We start from the raw sequence: 19,228 nt of genomic DNA, 5'->3' as shown, positions 1-19,228 counted from the left end.
AGATTCCTAGCTAGATGTTTAAAAGGCATGGTGAAATGGAGCATTCTTGCCTTATTTGTGATTGGGAGGGGATAGTATCCAGTTCCTCATCATTAGGTATGATGTTAGCTATAGATATTTTGTCAATATTCTTTATGAACTTGAGGAAGATCCCTCCTATTCCTAGTGTGCTGAAAGATTTTATCTTAAATGTATGCCAGATTTTGCCAAGTGCATTTTCTGTCAGCTAATGTGATCATTGATTTTTCTTCTTTATTCTTTGATGTGGTGGACTTTATTGAGTTTTGAATGCTGAATCAGACTTGCCTAGCTGGAATAAATCTCAGTTGGTTGTAGTGTACAACTCTTTTTATTTTATTTTTTGTACTCAATTTTGCTAAATTTTGTTAAGAACTTTTATAACTATACTCATCAGAGATATTGGTCTGTAGTTTTCCTTTCTCGTTATTTATTTATTTACCTAGTTTTGATATTAGGGTAATGCTAGCCTCATATAATGAGTTAGCAAGTGCTCCCTGTCTGTATTTTCTGGGAAAGATTCTGGGAAAGATTTAAAAAACTGGTATTGTTTCTTTCATAAATGTTTGGCAGAATTAACCATTTAGACGATATGATCTTGCTGCATTCTACCTAAGAAGCCTTTTAATTATTGGTTTAATTTCTTTAATCAATATCGACATATTCAGATTATCTCTTCCTCCTCGTGAGTTTTTTCAGTTTTTAAAAAATTATTATTATTAAAGTATAATTGATATACAATATTATATTAGTTTCAAGTGTACAATATATTGATTTGACAATCTTATATAATGCTCACTGCAATAAGTGTAGTCATTGTCACCATACAAAGTTATTAAGATATTATTGAACATATTTTCTTTTCTTTTTTAAAAAAGATTTCATTTATTTATTCATGAAAGACACACAGAGAGAGGCAGAGACATAGGCAGAGGGAGAAGCAGGCTCCCTGTGGGGAGCCTGATTCGGGACTTGATCCCAGGACCTTGGGATCATGACCTGAGCCAAAGGTAGAATGGTCAACCACTGAGCCACCCAGGTGCCCTCAAGTTTCTCTGCTGTACTTTTCATCTCCATATCTTATTCATTCATATTCAAAATATGTTTATACCTCTTAAACTCCTTTATCCATTTTGCCCATGGCCCCACTGATGTCCTCTTTGGCAACCACCAGTTTGTTCTATTTTAAGAGTCTAGGGGCTGGGGGATGCTTTTCGTGTTTGTTCATTTGTTTTGTTGTTAGATTCCACATATAAGTAATATAGTGTGATATTTGTTTTTCTCTATTTGAATTACTCCATTTAGCATAAATAGAACAGAACTAGAACAAACAATCCTAAGTTTTGTATGGAACCACCAAAGACCTCAAATAGCCAAAGTTATCCTGAGAAGAACGAAGCTGGAAGTATCACAGTCCCAGATTTCAAGATACACTACAAAGCTGTAGTAATCAATACAGCATGGTGCTGGCACAAAAACAGACAATTTGATCAAGAGAACAAGCACAGAGTCCAGAAATAAACCCACGCTTATGTGGTCATTGTCTCTTTATATATATACACATAACCACATTTATATGGTCTTATCTTGAAAGAGATAGATAGATAGATATAAGTGTGGATATCTATATATCTATATCTATATCTATCTATATCTATATCTATTTCTTATTCTTTCCTTAGTTGTATTAAGTACTGATGAGCCCAATAAGGCATTTTTGCCTCTGTGTTCCTATATCTAGAATTTCTTTTTTATTCTTTCTTTGAATTTCTTTCTCTCAGCCTTTTGCATGAACCCAGCTGTTCTTGCATGTTATCTACTTTTTCCATTAATATATTTCCATTCTTAACATATTAATCATAATTACTTTAAATTCCCTAACTGATAATTCCAAATTTGTGTCATATAGGAGTCTGTTTCTGATGTTTGCTTTGTCTATTCACACTATGTTTTTTTCATTTCATTTTAGGATATGAATTAGTCATAGTTCTCCAAAATAAACAGAATCAATAGGATGTTCTTTCTTTCTTTCTTCTTTCTCTTTCTTTTTTTCACCTGTCATCTCTCCTTTTATTTATTATAAGGAATTATAAGGATTTGACTCAGATGATTCTGGAGACTGACCATTTTCAAAACTGCAGTCAGCAAGCTGGAGACATGGAAAGGCTGATGATATAATTCTAGTTCCAGTCCAAAAGCCTGCGAACCAACAGCTGATGGTGTACAGTCCAAAAGCCAGTAATCTCAACACCTAGGAAGAGGTTGAGTCTAAAAGCAGGAAGAGACTGATATCCTAGCTCTGAGGCAGTCAAGCAGAAGGAATTCTCCCTTACTTGACTCAGCCTTTTTGTTCTAGTCAGGCCTTCAGTTGATAGATTGAATCCTGTTCACCATAGGGAAGGCAATCTGCCTTACACAGCTTATTGATTCAAATGTTAATTTCATCCAAAATGCCCTTACCAACATACCAGGAATAATGATTTACTAAATATCTGACTACCCCCTGGCCCAGTCTAATTGATACATAAAACTAAGCATCACAGCACACTTTGTAATTTTTTTTGCTAAAGCTGGAAATCATGTATTAAATAATAGGAATTGAAATAAACAGGATTGTAGTATCAGATTTTAATTTTACTAAGAGTTGCATTATGTTTAATGTTTATTGTAGCTACAACTGATGTGCAGAACAAAGACAAAAGAAAATGTTGAAAAAATTAAATTTCCTTACAACTTGCAGCCCATTGACAAATACTTAAGCTGATTATGACATTCCTCCAGGAACTCCCAACTGTCTTAATGATAACATTTTGCTAAAGGCAAAAAGCAACCTTAGCTTAACAATAGCCAGACTTTCAGGCTCCTGTAAATCTTCTTTAACATGAAAATCCTTTTGGAAACTTGTTTTATCTCTGCTTCCCCCAATTTAAATTATATAATCAATAAGCTCTTTCTATGCAAGCCTCCTGTCCGTGTGCTTAAATAAAACCACCATAAACATCTCATGAATTTTTTCTGGACCATTCGCTCTCAGACCCCAACATCAAATCCCATCATTCTGGTGCTCAGTGTGGGGACTGAGTATTCTCATCTGGACTCTGAGCCTTGATGTAAACTTCCTCTTCCTTTAGTTTTATTTCAGAGACTTTTCAAGAGTATCGTCTGAGGGGCAGCCCCGGTGGCGCAGCGGTTTAGCGCCGCCTGCAGCCCGGGGCATGATCCTGGAGACCCTGGATCGAGTCCCACATCGGGCTCCCTGCATGGAGCCTGCTTCTCCCTCTGCCTGTGTCTCTGCCTCTCTCTCCCTCTGTGTCTCTCTCATGAGTGGATAAATAAAACCTTAAAAAAAAAAAAAAAAAGAGTATCGTCTGATTGAAACACTTCCATGTGCTCAGGCTGCAATACTCCAGTCCATGACTACTCTATGGGAGAGAATAAAAAGCCTGCCTTTTGCCTGAAAGCTATTACCATGGCTAGAATGGTAGTAAGACCCAGAAACTTGATGCTCTCTCTTTTTTCCTACTCTTATACAAAGTTATCTTTCTTGGGCACAGGACAGCCACTAAGTCACTAGAACAGCTCTCAATCTTGATTCTTGTGTAGGATTTCCTCCTCATTGGTCTAATGTGATCTCTTTCACATCTCTGGTCTAGCCACTTCTGGCCATGGGACCCCCACTTGGAGCTGGCTGAAATCATACCAGTATGAATTAAAACTACTGGGAACCGTTTCCTAGGGAAATTGACTGTAAGGATTACATGTGTTGGAATATGCCTTAGATTATGATGGATTTCTATCTTTACTGCTTTCCATCAAAGTCCCCTACTAACTACCTAAATTACAAAATTGGGTAATTTCCCCTTGCAAAACTTTTATTGTCTTTTCCATGGGTTAAAAACTGTGGATTCTTCAAGGCACAGCATAGCAAGGTACTTTGGTCCATTCACCAACACCTATTTGAAGTCTAGAACACAATGGGAAAGCAGTTTGGTAGGAAGCATGCTGGCTTCCCTCTTACAGGGTAGGGTGGTGATCATAGCAATTTCATTCAAGGGATGCCTCTGGCTGTTTTGACATTGGGAACCTCTGACATATCCTGCATAGGATGCCACCAGGGAGTCTGGGCGATTTTCTTGGTAATGGACCTTCTAGGCTTCTTCCTCAGTTCTCAGGGACTCTCCCTTAGGATGCCTGTTAACCCACTGGAAACAATTTGGGTTTTAAAGATTAAAAACAAAACAAAACAAAACAAAACAAAAGGAAAATTGATCTTTTTCTATAACACTGCATAGGCTCAGTACTCCTTAGGAGATAAGGAAAAATGATCTATAAATAGGACATCAAGCTTATATATGATTTATCAGTTAGATCTCTTCTGTAGGAAACAGGGCAAATGGACAGAGATACCCTAGGTCCAGGCCTTCATGGCTCTAAATGAGGACCCTAACCTACACGCCTCTTGCAGAATGTGTTTGGCCACTAATCAGGCTAGTAACTCCCCTCCTGATATATTGGATGAATATCTAAATAGGCTTCCTCCTAGCTAATCCAGGTTGCTGGAGGAAACACAGACCATCCCTAAGGAAGGGGATACTGACTCTCTCACTGTTCTTCCTAATAGATCCAGGTTACTCTTGTAATGTGGAGATCTCCCACTTATTCATTTCCTATGATAATTGAAACTAATTAATTGTCTCTCGTTAGTCTTGGAAAGGGGATTTTAAGGAATATTCCCAAGCAGCTGACAAAACTCCTTTTGTTTCAGTTAAGTTCCCTATCTTCTCTAACCTGACATGGACTGCCTTTTTCCACTTGATAGAAGAAACATGGGTCTGCTCATCTATCCTAGCTGACAAGTTTTAGGACTAGGACTCCTCTTTCTCTGCCCTCTGGTTTTATATCTGCCTTTTAGTCTTGTCAGCACCTCCCCTCTTCTGCCTTCCCCACCCCCTCCTGTTTCTGTACCACCTTGGGTAGGACCTACATAACTAGCTCTTACTCCATCATGGGTGCCTCCATCACCATTGGTTCCTCCTCGCTATCAAGGAGTAAAGAGCTAACCCTTGGACTTACAATGCTCACTTCAGGTTTCCCCACCAGTGCCCCAGGTAAAAATTGACAGTGGGAAATAAATTGATTGATTTTTAGGTGGACCCAACTGGAACATATTCGGTATTTTAACTAATTTAAGTCTGTTGGTTTAATTGAACAGGTCTTTGTAGTTATCAGCATTTTATATAATACTTTTATTCTACCAAGGTTTACTAAAGGTCAAATAAACTTGATTTTCTGTTGCAGTTTGTCAGCAAAAAAATGTCTTAAAATGATGGTTAACTTTATCTGTCTCAGAGTTTTCATGGGTAATTGTTAAGATAATTTCAAAGCCTTTAGTAAACTGAAACTTTAAAGTTTTGCTTGGATGAAATTGAGTTCATTGGACATCTAAGTCTTTTCCAAATGAGATAAAATACTAAAGCATTGATTACTAAATATAAGCTTTATCAGCTTTTGACTTCTTATTGCAGAGAAACTAAGGATATTTGAGTCTGTTGGAAAATATGCTTTATGCTTAATTGATTCATAAATTTGCCATTTAAAGAATTCTGATGTAACAATTCACAGTTGGTTACTACTTAGTTTTCACTGGAGTCTCAAGTTTCTAAGAGTTAAAATTCTGCTAAATATAAATAAGACTGATGAAAATAGGGAAATCTTTGAAAAGAAATTTTATATGCCTTGAGGTTGGACTAAACTTGAAATGAATGGATTTTAAAAATACACTGGTACAAGATTGAAATTCTGCTTTGTCTCTATTAAAATCAAAGTTTTCTTGGACCTTGATGTGCTCTTGATAAGAAAATGTAAACAAGGGTTTTTTATCCTGTCTTTTCTTTATCTGCCCGGAAAAACTAGTTTCTATGTTTTGTCTTTATCAGGTCCTTGATTATCTGTAATCTTATTTAAGCATGTGTTTTACAACTTTGAGGATTTTAACAAACTTTCCTGAAATTTGAATTGTAAATGAAGTCTCTAATTAGGCCTTTTTATTTGGTATGTTAAGTTACTCCACAAGCACTGTTAAACAAATGATAAGCCTTGGGTTATGCTGTTTGAGTAAATTCTAAAACTATTCTAGAAGTTATATGCAATTTCTGAAAGTTTTAATATGTTTAGGTAAAGGCCATCACTTAATATTGTGATTATTGAAGTGTTATGTATCACAGAAAAAACTGAATTTCCTTGTCAGCTATACTATAATGAATTCTCATCAGATCTTTAACAATGCTCATTTTTGAGTCTTTTGTCATTTGTAGTTATTATTCTTATTCTCTTGTGAAATGTGTTTCATCTTCAAGGCGATTTATAAAAAGAGCATTTGACAAATACAGGAATTGATATCTTCAAGATCATAAAACTAAAATGTGTAAGAATTTCTAGAAGTAAAAAGGCTGCATTGAAACTGAGTAAGAATTGGTAACATGGGACTAAATAAATTGCAGAATATTTTTATAGTTTTTATGACTCTTGTTTGAAATATTTCTAGTTCTCTAATATTTGCTTTTCCCGATTAAAGGAACTTTCTCTTAAAATAACTATGATTTACAGAAATGAGATAAAGTATTTGTGAACAAATTGAAGCATTTAACTTTTGTCTCTAACCTGAACTCCCTGAAATTCAGGAAAGTCTTAATGAGTATGCTTTCTATCATGGTAATTACAATTATTTGCGTAAGTTCAATAAGAATTTGTTCCCCTTGTAACAGGATATCATTGGAAACATTGATTATTTTACCAAGGCTTTGACTGGAATGTCGTACATGAGAGACATGCATGAACTCAGATATGATCAGACAGCTTTAAGGAACTAAGGTTGACTTTATGGAGCCAATAGAGCCCCTTAGAAATGTTGGCCTGGTACTTTGCTTACAGAGTTCCCAGCAGCCTTACCAGGTGAGTAAAGAATGCCATCCTGGCAGGTGCAGGAACCTTGAGATATTTTGGTGACTTTGAGAAGAGGAATTCACCCAAGTCTATAGGTATTACAGTCATGTCTGATAGCAAGTGTTTGCCTTTGGCTTCTGGCCTAGAGAGGCTACTAAAAGTTCAATCTAGAGATTCCTTATAAAAATTTCCAGCAAAGCAGATTTTACAAGGTCTATATAATCAATCACTGGTTTTACTGAGCTTATTTAAATAACTAGGTCAAGTTTATTAAAACTGGACTTGTTTTACACATGAATTAGTCTTGGGACACCTGGGTGGCTCAGTGGTTGAGTGTCTGCCTTCTGCTCTGGGCATGATCTGGGAATCTGGGATCCAGTCCCATATTAGGCTCCTTGCAGGAAACCTGCATCTCCCTCTGCCTGTGTCTCTCATGAATAAGTAAATAAAATCTTTAAAAAACAAACGAATTAGTCTTGGTTTGGCTATCTCTGAATAAAAATGAGGGTGATTATAGAGAGAAAATGTTTCAATAACATCTTGGTAGATATTAAATTTTAACATGATTTCCTGAATTCTTCTGGTTTCCATAACTTATCTAGCTGTCACTCTTGAAACTAAGGTTTCCAATCTTCTTCCATTCTCTTGACTTAAAGTCATTGCAAACTAAAACTACCCTTATGCCAGGACCTGTCCATCATACTTATATAGAACTGTTCAGAATTTATTGATGTTGTTTCTTCTAAATGCAGATCAGACTTAAAAGATTTTCCTCTTGATAATGATGATGACAGTTGGGTTTTCCCCATTTGCCAGTGATTCCTCAAAATTGAGATATTGTTAAGGCTAGACATCAAACACGGAGGGCTTCTTGATGGTTTCATCCCTTAGCCACATTTGTTCCAGGAGCTGCCTCTATTGATGTAAAATTGCAAATTAGGGGCTTTAGCCAAGCATACAATGGCCACCTTTAACCAAGACCAATATGCAGTCACCCACAAATTCAAAAGATGGCCCTCCAAAACTAAATGGCCCTTGATACCCTGGCTGTGGCTCAAGGAAGAAACTGTGCTTTATTTAAAAAGTATTATGTATATATGTATATACTCCAGATTACCACAAAATATGACAGGGTTACTAGAAGACATGAATACTCAAATAGGCACTTTAAATGATCCCTCTGTCTCCTTTACTGATCGGTTAAACTCCTGGATTGGAAGGAGTTAACTACCAAAGGACTCTTTTGGTCTTCTCTTTCTTCTTGTTATTCTAATTTATATTATATTATATTAATTATATATATTAGAGTAATATATTTATAAAATAATATATTTATTTTATATTAGATATATTTCTAACGATCAATGTTGATCCATAGGTAGGGACTTCTCTACATTCTTATTCAACAGGAAGAAGTTACAAAAGATAAGACCTTACACTGTCAATCTTAAAGATTTAAAAGTCAAAAATGTGGAGAATAAAGGTAAAAGGAAATGTTGATAAAATTAAATTTCCTTACACCTTGCAGCCCATTGACAAATACTTGAAAGCAGCAGAGTAGAACATTCCTCTTAGGAACTCCCAACTGTCTTAATGTTAATGTTTTGCTAAAGGCAAGAAGCAACCTTAGCTTGATAATAGCCACATCTCCAGGATCCTGTAAGTCTTCTTCAACATGAAAATCCTTTTGGAAACTTCCTTTATCTCTGCCCATCTATTCTCCCACCCTAACTTAAATGTATACAATGGATAGGTCCTCACAATACCAGTGCAGCTCTTTCTGCCCACAGGTCCTATCACCATACTTTAATAAAACCGCCTTTTTTGGGTAGCCTGGAAGGCTCAGCGGTTTTAGTGCCACCTTCAGCCTAGGGCGTAGGCTCCCTGCATGGACCTGCATGGAGCCTGCTTCTCCCTCTGCCTGTGTTTCTGCCTCTCTCTCTCTCATGAATAAATAAATAAAATCTTAAACAAACAAACAAAACCCAAAACAAATAAAGGCCCACGTGTTTTTTGCACCAAGAATGTCTCAAGAATTCTTTCTTGACTGTTTGCTCCTAGACCCTGACATCAAATCACATCATAAGCACCATAGGTTCCACTGAGCAACAGTGTCCTTATTTTTTTCTACCTTTCTGTCTTTGGGTGTCTCCAAGAACCCCTTAAATTGAATCTGTCTTTTAAAGCTCTTTTAGCTATAATCCACTGTTATTCTGAAGTCCTGTTGATATGGTGGTAAGACATTAGGTAAAGGAAGGGGAAGTGTTCTATAATCTTCTGAATTAAATCTAAGTCTTTTAGTGGGCCTATGTTCCTGGGATGTGACTTTCATATATATTTCTTATTTTCTCTCTCTCTCTTTCTTTAGAGAAGACAGGAAGGTCAAAGCTGGATTTAGCTAGTTGCCTTTTCCCCAGGTAGATATGGTTCTGGTAAAGTTGCTTCCCTTGGGAAGAAGTTCTTTTTCATGCTCTGAATATATTTCAGAATGCTTACCTTTCCCCTACTCCTGCCAGAAACATGAGGGGATTTGTCCCTGATCTTCATCATGAGAACCTAGCTGGATTCCTGGAGGTAAAACCCATAAAAGTGTGCAGGTCTCTTTATGATTGTAGCCCCCAGGAGTTTCCCACTCTTATGCTACTTAGTCCAGACTAAGCCTTCAACAGTTTGTCCAAATTATTTAAGTACTCCAATTGTTTTATGGCTATAATATCTTCTGCTCTAGGTAAGCAGATCTTAGTTGAGATTCTCTATATTAACCTTTCTCTCTGGATTTCAGGGCTTACTCTGGACCGCCTAATTCTCCAATCGGTCCAAGAAAAGTGGTTTATTTTCAGTTTTTCATGGGAGTAATGACTTTCAAGCTCTTTATACATTGAAGTTGAAAGTGAACTTCACAGCTTCTCTACCACTGATTGTTTGGATTACATTTAAAAGGAAACCTATAGCTTCCATATGTTTTCTTCTAAATTCTCTCTATCCTGTGCCATAAGATTAATGATGAATTTGTTTTCAATATCTTTAATTCTTTGCATTTATTAGTCTCTCCTTTGGTGGTGGTGGTGTATCCTGCAATTGTACATTTCAAAATATAATCAAACCATTTTTTACAAGCAGAAGTTACAGTTAAATATAAGCATTAAAGTATAGTTCATCATGTTTTGAAATTTAAGAACAGAAGTTTTTTTTTTTTTTTAAAGATTTTATTTATTTATTCATGAGAGACAGGGTGGGGGTGGGCAGAGACATACACAGGCAGAGGGAGAAGCAGGCTCCTCGCAGGAAGCACAATGTAGGACTTGATCCCAGGACCCTGGGATCATGCCCTGAGCCAAAAGCAGACGCTCAACTGCTGAGCCACCCAGTCATCCCAAGAACAGAAATTAAAACATGAGGAATAAAACAAAATTCAGGCTGTCCTTACTTCTCATTCTATTACTCATCTAAATTTTATGGACTATTTAGCAGATAAATACTATTGACTGGTGACACAAGAAGCAATAAGCACTCATAGAAATAGATTAATAAATACTGATTTTTAAAAGCAATTCATCTATATAAACTCTTTATTGGTAGCAAATGATAAGGCTAAAGACTGTGTTGTTTTTATGCTATGGATCATTATGCAGATAATAAAATTCTAATTCTAAATTGTAAAAGAATGGGAATATGCAACTTTTATTTCTTCTCAGAGAGGTAATATTTTAATTTTTTATTTATCATTGTCCTTCTGAGTAATATATCCATATTCACTTCAGCAATGGAATTTTATAACTAACTTTTGTACAGGTATTACATTCATACAATTCAAAAATTATTAACATAGGGCATAAAATGTCTTCTCATCTTTATTTCTATTCTTTTGGCTTCTGTTCCTATGTATTCACTCTAATTAGTACAAATAAAAAATCCAATATTTGCTCACAGATTTGCTTAGATTTTGGCCAAAGAATTAAAAGATTCCATTCCCATTAACTAAAATGGGGAAGTAGTGCAGATTTGTGCAAAATGTTCAGAAATTCTACGTTGGATATTTATGTTTCAGATTTCTATAAGATATCCAAGAAAACAGATTGCATAGGCAACTGGGCATGTTTATGGAGTCCGCTGTAGAAAATCAGGTTAGAGACATATTTTTGAGAGTTATCCTCAGTAATTAGATGGTAGTTAAAGTCATGAGACTAGATGAGATCACAGAGAGTGTCTTTGACAAAGAGAACCAAGCATTGAGCACAGGCACTATGACATTAAGCATGAGGATGTGGGGCAAGCTGTAGAGACTGAGATGGGAACAAGTACTAGGGAGAACATTAGGAGAGTGTGATTTCCTGGAAGCCAAGGGAAGAAATAACTTAAGGAGAAAGGAATGATCAGCTGGATGATTATTTGACTCAGCAATATTAAAGTCATTAGTGATCCTGACAAGAGATATTTCAGTGGAGAGAGGGAGGGAAAAGTCATGTTGGAGTAGGATCAAGAAAGAATGGAAGAAATAGAAACAGAGATATCAAATATGATAATTTTTGTTAAGATATTATTTTTATCTTCTAATCTTCAATCTATCAGTTCATTCTAGGTGATCCTCTAGCTTAATTAAAGTGATGAGTGAGCTGATGATGGCTACATAATCTTTACCTAGAATACTCTCTCTAGAAAAATTTCTGTACCTACAAGGTACTTTCATAACTAGCTTTCTGCCCAGGCTGTTTCCTCTCCTGGACTGTGTCCTTATGTCTTTTATGCAGCCCCTGTGTATCTTATGTCTCTTCTGCTGCCTCAGGAGACAGTATTTTCCAAGCTCTTAGCAATTTGCTTTCAGGGATTACAGTATTACTTTCCCCACAGGAGATAATGTTTGTCCTCAATGGCTTATTTTTAGTCATATCTGCATCATATCTAGAAATTCTTTGACATTGGTGGCATAATAATTCATTTTTTACATAATGTCTAAGACTGATGTAATTTCTCCACTAATTTTAATCATTTTTTTGTCTTTGTTGTTTAATTTGTAGGAGGAAGGCAAAGACATAATGATCATCTATGTTCATGCCATATTTCCTGTAAATTTGGTTCTATAAAATCATATTTCCATTACTAGATAACTGATCTTGGGCAAGTTAATAAACTTTTCTAGAACTCTGTTTCCTTATCCATAAAGTGAGTGATGACACAGACAGGGTTACTGTGAAAATTTAAATGCTTGGTACAAGTTAAACTCTCATTAAGTTTCTGACACTTTGAAAACACACAAGGATATTCAAGATATATGAGCATCACTGTTTGTTATTGGCAGTCCTAAGGGCATCTTTAAACACAGGGAGAAGACAGGTTGATTGAACATACATGCAAAGAAACATTTTTTTTCCTTATTTCAGAGAAGCATTGGGAGGAGGTACAAAGAGGTACATTTTATTGCCAAGATTTAAAAAAAAATAGTTCTGGAAAAATTTGCAGAATTTTTGGTATAAATAGGACACATTACATAATCATGTTATGAAGATTAAAAACATGATAGCAGAGGACCAGGAGGCATACTGCTCTTGGATTCTGTGATTAAAGGAAACATTTTTGTGTAGTCCTAAAATTAATTTAGAGTACTTTCCATGCCTTTAGGCATATGACAGAATAATGTAAGGTCACAAGCTTTAAAGATAGCAATCATCACTGAATCCAATTTCTTCACGCTGGCTACAATTTAGTTGTTTTTCCTTGAAGAACTGTTCTAATTCAGGGAATTAATAAGCAAAGCATAGTATTTAAATCTTCCTGCCTTACAAATTATATTGCAACTCTCCAGTGAATGTAGAATACTAGCAAGATTTATCTTTAATTAGAGAATCTTAGAAAAATAAAAACATAGTACATCTTGTTTTTAAATTTTAAACATTAAATGACCCCAAAAGCTCTGATTTCTGTTTTATTCAACATATTAATTCATTTTCTAACATCTTTAGGAAGACAATTTTGTTTTTAATGTCAACAATATGAAACAATTTTGAAACTGAAAGTAAAAATGTTTGTATTGCTGTATTTATAAATATTACTATATCATGGTTATGAGAATCTGATTTTTTTTCAAAATAATTTTACTTTTAAAAACAGAACAAAAAAACAAAATAATTTTACTTTTAAAGTTTCAAAATATTTACAAGTGAAAAAGTTAGGAAAAGGAAAAGTGGAGAAAAATGGAGATTCATTCTTTAATCTATTTAGCAAATATTTATGGAATGGCTATTCTCTGCAAGCTCCTAAACTATGGAAAAGGACTTACCATTTTATGGAAGAGCCAGTAAATGAACAGACAATAAAACAATTTTTAAAATGGCTGTCTCAGAGGTAGTTTTGGAAATAAGAAGTCTGAGACCCAGACAAGGGAAAGCAAATTAAATGTGGGTGCATAGTGATGGCTTTCCAGATCCTGTGCTGCATGTTAGATGTGAAGGATGTGGGAAGGGCATCATTACAGAGAGGAACAGCATTTGCAGAAACTCAAGATGTGAGGAAATTGGTGTAGTTGGAATAAAGAGTAAAAGGCAGGGAATGGCAAATTTAAAGCTATATAAGTAGAACCCTGATCAAGAAAAATGTCTTTTGAACAAATGCCATATGATTTTAATGCATATGTGGATTTAAGAAACAAAACAAACAAGCAAAGGAAGAAAAGAGAGAGAGAGAGAGAGACAAACAAGAAACAGACTCTGAACTGATAGAGAACAAACTGATGGTTACCAGAGGAGAGATGGGGGAGGGGGAGGATGGGTGAAATAGATCATGGGGATTAAGAAGAGCACTTGTCCTGATGAACACTGGGTGACATATGGAATTATTGACTCATCAGTATATTGTATCCCCAAAATTAATGTAACACTTAATATTATGTGCACTGGAATTAAAAACTTTAAAAGTAAAGAAAAATGTTTTTTATTGCAAGGAGTCTTGATTGAATCCTTGACAGGTAAAAGTTAACTTGTCAGTGTCTGATTACTGAAAGAGCTGCTTCTCTGACAGATAATGGCCATCCTAGAGCAAAACAGCCTGATAATGGCTGATAGGTCAAGATAAGAACCAGAGGTGATCATATAATTCAGCAACATAATGTCATTAATAACCTTGACAAGATTTAGAACAGATCCCATTAACCAAGTCAGAGAAGTAGACCAATGAACCTAGAAGAATCTCTAGGTTGTATTAAAGGCCTACCTATGGTTGATAACCATGAAAATAAAAACTATATAAAGATACACACTGTAGATGGAGATTTAAAAAATCATTGAGGATAATAATCTAAGTTCTTACTATTTTTTTAAAAAAGATTTTATTTGTTAGAGAGAGCCTGATCAGAGGGAGAGGCAGAGGGAGAGAGAGAAGCTGCTGAGCGGGGAGCCGTACATATGCTGCTGGGGCTCCATCTCAGGAGTCTAGGATCATGACCTGAGCCAAAGGTAGACACTTAGCCAACTGAGCCACCCAGGTGCCCCTCTGTTTTTTCACTATTACTTTTCTTTTCTTTTTTTTTTTTTTTTAATTTTTTTTTTTTTTTTTTTTAATGATAGTCACAGAGAGAGAGAGAGGCAGAGACACAGGCAGAGGAAGAAGCAGGCTCCATGCACCGGAAGCCCGATGTGGGATTCGATCCCGGGTCTCCAGGATCGCGCCCTGGGCCAAAGGCAGGCGCCAAACCGCTGCGCCACCCAGGGATCCCTCACTATTACTTTTCTTACTATTAAAAACTCTTTCCCAAAGGGGTTTAACTAGGGATTTCTGAAGACAAGGTCTAAACTGCATAGGCAGCTTCATCCTTAGAATTCAAGAGTAAGGTCACTTGTATGATACTGAAAGTAAACATCATCTTCAAAAAACATGTGTTTATCCATCTTCAAGGGTAAGTCACAGGAAGAAATAGTTTGTGGAGGCTTTGTTGGTAACAGTGATGTGGTCATACTTGCTAGCTAGTGAATAATCTGTCTCTCAAAACTCAGCAAGTACATAATATAACTTAGGGAGTAATGAGTTGTAACATGTCTAAAAGGTTGGTGACAGAACACTAAGATGTCAGCTCAAATATATAAAATGTAGAGGTGAATGTACATTAAGTAGAAGTCTTCAAAGTAGTATTCATGCATGTTACAGGGTTTACAAAATGGTCAACAGATCCGTGAGAAGGTTAAACAAAGTGTTCTAAAATACACTTCTAAAAATACACATATGAGTTTGTATGCATACATATACACCTACACACATGTGAATATATATATATGTATACACACATATTTATTTTTATCTGGAAAAATATTAGCCTTTACTACCATTTAATGCAGAAATTTACACTGACTTCTTAATTGGTGCATGGACAAATGGCTGCCACCCTCTAGGAGAAGGCTGATATACCAATATATGAAGGTGCTGGCATAGGCATCCTTATCTCCTTCTCTTTCATCATATTGCACAGATTTTTCTTTACAAATAGAGTCATTCTAAGCAGACAGAGGACAAACAACTATTCAAAGATTAGGAAATACAAATGAGCAAATCTATTCAGGAAGGTATGAACTATCTAATGCTATAGGAATGTAGGGAAAATGCATATGAGTGAGGAGATGCAGTGGAGGTACAATTATAAATGTTGTGGTATTGATATTAAGGCATAATTTTTCCACCATTATATGTCTCTCCATTCAAGAAGCTAGTGGGCTCTGTGCTTAGTGTTTTGGGGGTGGGATATGGAAGAGAAGAAAACAGGACAAGCCCAGTAAGTCCTTTTAATTTTTAATTTCCAGGACTTATATGCATCAATTAGGGACAGGATTCCTTGTATAAACAATATATATTGAAGGAAGCCACGGGGAGCAAGTAGGCTCCTATCTATGACCCCGTAAATAAAAAGATATCCCTTGAACTGTAGAGAGAACAGACAGCAGAGATACATAGAGGATGGAGAGGGAGGAAGGGGAAAAGTGAGACAAACATGAAGACAGAAAGAGAGAGGTATTAGTGCATCTTGTGAACAGGACAGCCTTTTGGCAGATCACACAGGATCTAGCAAGTCACCACAGAGAGGTGAGTGGTGTGTCTAGGAAGATGGAGCCCTGGACAATATCTCCAAATTACTGTGTTCCATCTGGCACAGAGTAGTTCATGTCACTGGACCTGGAATAGCCCAACTAACTGGGTGATATGTATTTCATTGTCAAACTATTGCAGCAAAGCCAAGGAGTACATTGTCCTTCCCTCAAGTCTTGCCTTGACACTGCATAAAACTCTAGTACTGTAACAAATCCCTGGGAGGTGAGTATGGGGAGTGGTGATGACCCTCAAAGGAACTGAGATGTTTCATCTACAATAATAAAATAGATATAGAAATTAAGTTGAATTATGGAAAATTAAGTTGATTTTGAGATTAGATATTTAATAGTAATTGCATTATTCTAATCGAGGAAGTAACTGATAACCATTATAGGAGTTTAAGTGCAGGAATTTAGTATCATGGTTCTTTTCTTTTTTTTTTTCTTTCTTTCTTCCTTTTTCTTTTTCTCTTTCTTTCTTTCTTTCTTTCTTTCTTTCTTTCTTTCTTCTTTCTTTCTTTCTTTTTTTGTCTTACAACAGTGTATTAGAAAGAATGTAGACAGTTAAAAAAAAAACCCCACTGTCATGAACATAAATTGAGGCTTTTGGCCTGGGACAAGCTGAAACCAAAAAAGAAATTTAAAAAATCCAATAGTGTATCAACATTTTTTTCACTTTTCTGCTATACTGACAGTGCAAATACAAATTTGGTCTAAATGTATAGACTCTTAAGCCTTTCTTCATCCTCCATCCTCAGAGATGTAAAAGTTTAAGGGTTAAACAGTACCAAACATACAGGCTTCAAAATCATCCATGTTAGGGCATTTGCTAATTATGGCTAAGATACATCTGCAACACTGACAAATGATTACTTACAATAACATGAAGTAAATTTTTTGAGAAATAAAACATTAGTAGAGTAATCCTGGAGGATATACCAGAGGAACAAGTTACCAGTTAAGGTATCAAACAATTTGTTTGTGTCCATGTTCTAAAATCCAAAATTTAGTTATCTTTCTTCTAAGCCAAGAGCTTCCTATCATGTCAGTATCTATGTTATGAAGTAATGGAAACTGAGATGAAATGTTTTTATTTATCATAACTTCTGTATTATTTGCCTAGTACCTGAACAGCATCATGGAAGTCTGGGAAAAGTTCATGCATAAGGTTATTGCCTTAGCTGACTTAAAATTGCCCCCATTCAATGGTACTATCAACCTTTAGTGAAGCCCTTAAAAAAACAAACAGGTTGAAAAAGATTAGGAGAGGCAAATATAGCATCTGTCTTTAGAGCTATCAACTCAGGAATTCTCTCAATTATGAAATCTTGCAGAGAAGTTATTTTTCTTTTCCAAATTCTGGTGATGACAATATTCCTTACTCCAGAGCTGGCATTTTTACATCATCTCTGTCTTGTGAACCATCATCTGCTCCATCTACTTCTGATAAATCTGCATCCTCATCACCACTCCTGTTGTTCATCATCTCAGAGGAATGATCAAAATTAGTATGTCTTCAACTGAATCATCTTCCCAGTCGTTCCAATTATTATTTTTTTAATTTTTATTTATTTATGATAGTCACACAGAGAGAGAGAGAGAGAGAGAGAGAGAGGCAGAGACATAGGCAGAGGGAGAAGCAGGCTCCATGCACCGGGAGCCCGACGTGGGATTCAATCCCGGGTCTCCAGGATCGCGCCCTGGGCCAAAGGCAGGCGCTAAACAGTTGCGCCACCCAGGGGATCCCAGTCGTTCCAATTACTGAAGTCCACACTAAGTCAATAAAAGTTTTGCCCTTTCTTTTGTTAACCTTGATCATGACTGGCCAGATTAACCTTTTTGTAAACAACATAAAATCGATCTGTCTTAGGATGCCTGGATGGCTCAGCAGTTGAGCATTTGCCTTTAGCCCAGGGTGTGACCCTGGGATCCAGGATCGAGTTCCACATCGGGCCCATGGCAGGGAGCCTGCTTCTTCTGCCTGTGACTCTGCCTCTCTCTATCTGTGTCTCTCACGGAGAAATAAATAAAATCTTTTAAAAAAACTGATCTGTCCTTTAATGCTTGGAATAATTTGGATCAATCCAGCGAAAAGGATCAATTTAATGTAAATGTTTAAAGTTACTACTTCCTCGAAAATAACTGAATATAAGTTTGGATTTTTCAAAATTTACATTAACATCCTACTGTCTTCAACACAAAATTTAATGAAGACGAAGTCCCTTCAATCATACCACTTTGAAGAAGCATGCTGCATGGTAAACCCAGCAGGGGTACAGGTGAATGGGTGGGGTAGGGTATCTCTGACTCCTCTGGCTTCCCTTAGGTGATAGCATCAACAGGCTTCCTGTGGGTCCCCAGGATGCGTTGTGGGGAGAGCACCAACTCTGGTCTTGGGAGAGGAGAAACATCTCAGCATCACAGTTCTCTATAGAAGATTATCATGGAGGAGATATGAGAAGTTAAAAATGGCAAAACATGCTTGTGGCAAAACATGCTTTTCACGGTGAGTGAAAAGATATATTCTTTATTGTACATTAACAAAATTGGGCCTTTACTCTAAATATCATTTTTTCTTTGAGGTTGTATATAGTGTTCTAGGACTTGAGGCCAATAGCGTGAGAGTGAAGTGAATCAGCTGGCTGTGTATTTTTCTCCAAATGAAGCACTGGAGGGGCTGATTATACTGATTTGGGAAGGAAAAGGGGGAAAAATGAGTTGAGAATACTGGCAAGGATGTATTTTAATGATAAGCCATAGTACTTACTCAGTAAGAGGGAATTGTCAAAGAAAACTTGCACCACAGTTAAGCAAACAAGAATATCCTTAAAGACTTGCTACAGGAGAGAGATACTGAACTCTACTCCCCTGAACAAAAAGGTAGGAGGGAGGGGTGCCTCGGTGGCTCAGTCAGTTGAGTGTCTGCCTTTGTCTCAGGTCATGATCCCAGGGTCCTGGGATTGAGGAGCACCTTGGGCTCCCTTACTCAGGGAGGAGTCTGCTTCTCCCTCTCCCTTTGGCCCTCCTCCTCCCCCCTGCTCCCACATGCTTGCTGGCTTTCTCTCTCTCTCTCAAATGAATAAAAAAACTAAAAAAAAAAAAAAAAAGGTAAGAGGCATTTAAGTGCTGAAGTGAGCTAGTGAAAAAGTACTGGAGACTAGGGTTGGTCAGTGGAATGTGTCCAGTACACTGAATCATTCCTG

At 36.5% G+C, this 19,228-nt stretch overlaps 1 pseudogene; it reads right to left on the bottom strand.

The window, feature by feature from the left end:
* Positions 1–17,032: 17,032 nt before the first annotated feature.
* LOC144316814 (prostaglandin E synthase 3-like) lies at positions 17,033–18,460 on the bottom strand (annotated as a pseudogene).
* Positions 18,461–19,228: the final 768 nt, after the last annotated feature.

The sequence above is a fragment of the Canis aureus genome, chromosome 7 (assembly GCF_053574225.1).
Source record: "Canis aureus isolate CA01 chromosome 7, VMU_Caureus_v.1.0, whole genome shotgun sequence".
In the NCBI taxonomy this organism is placed as follows: Eukaryota; Metazoa; Chordata; class Mammalia; order Carnivora; family Canidae; genus Canis; species Canis aureus.
Note: the sequence above shows the minus strand (reverse complement) of the source record. Positions and strands in the feature narration are given on the sequence as shown.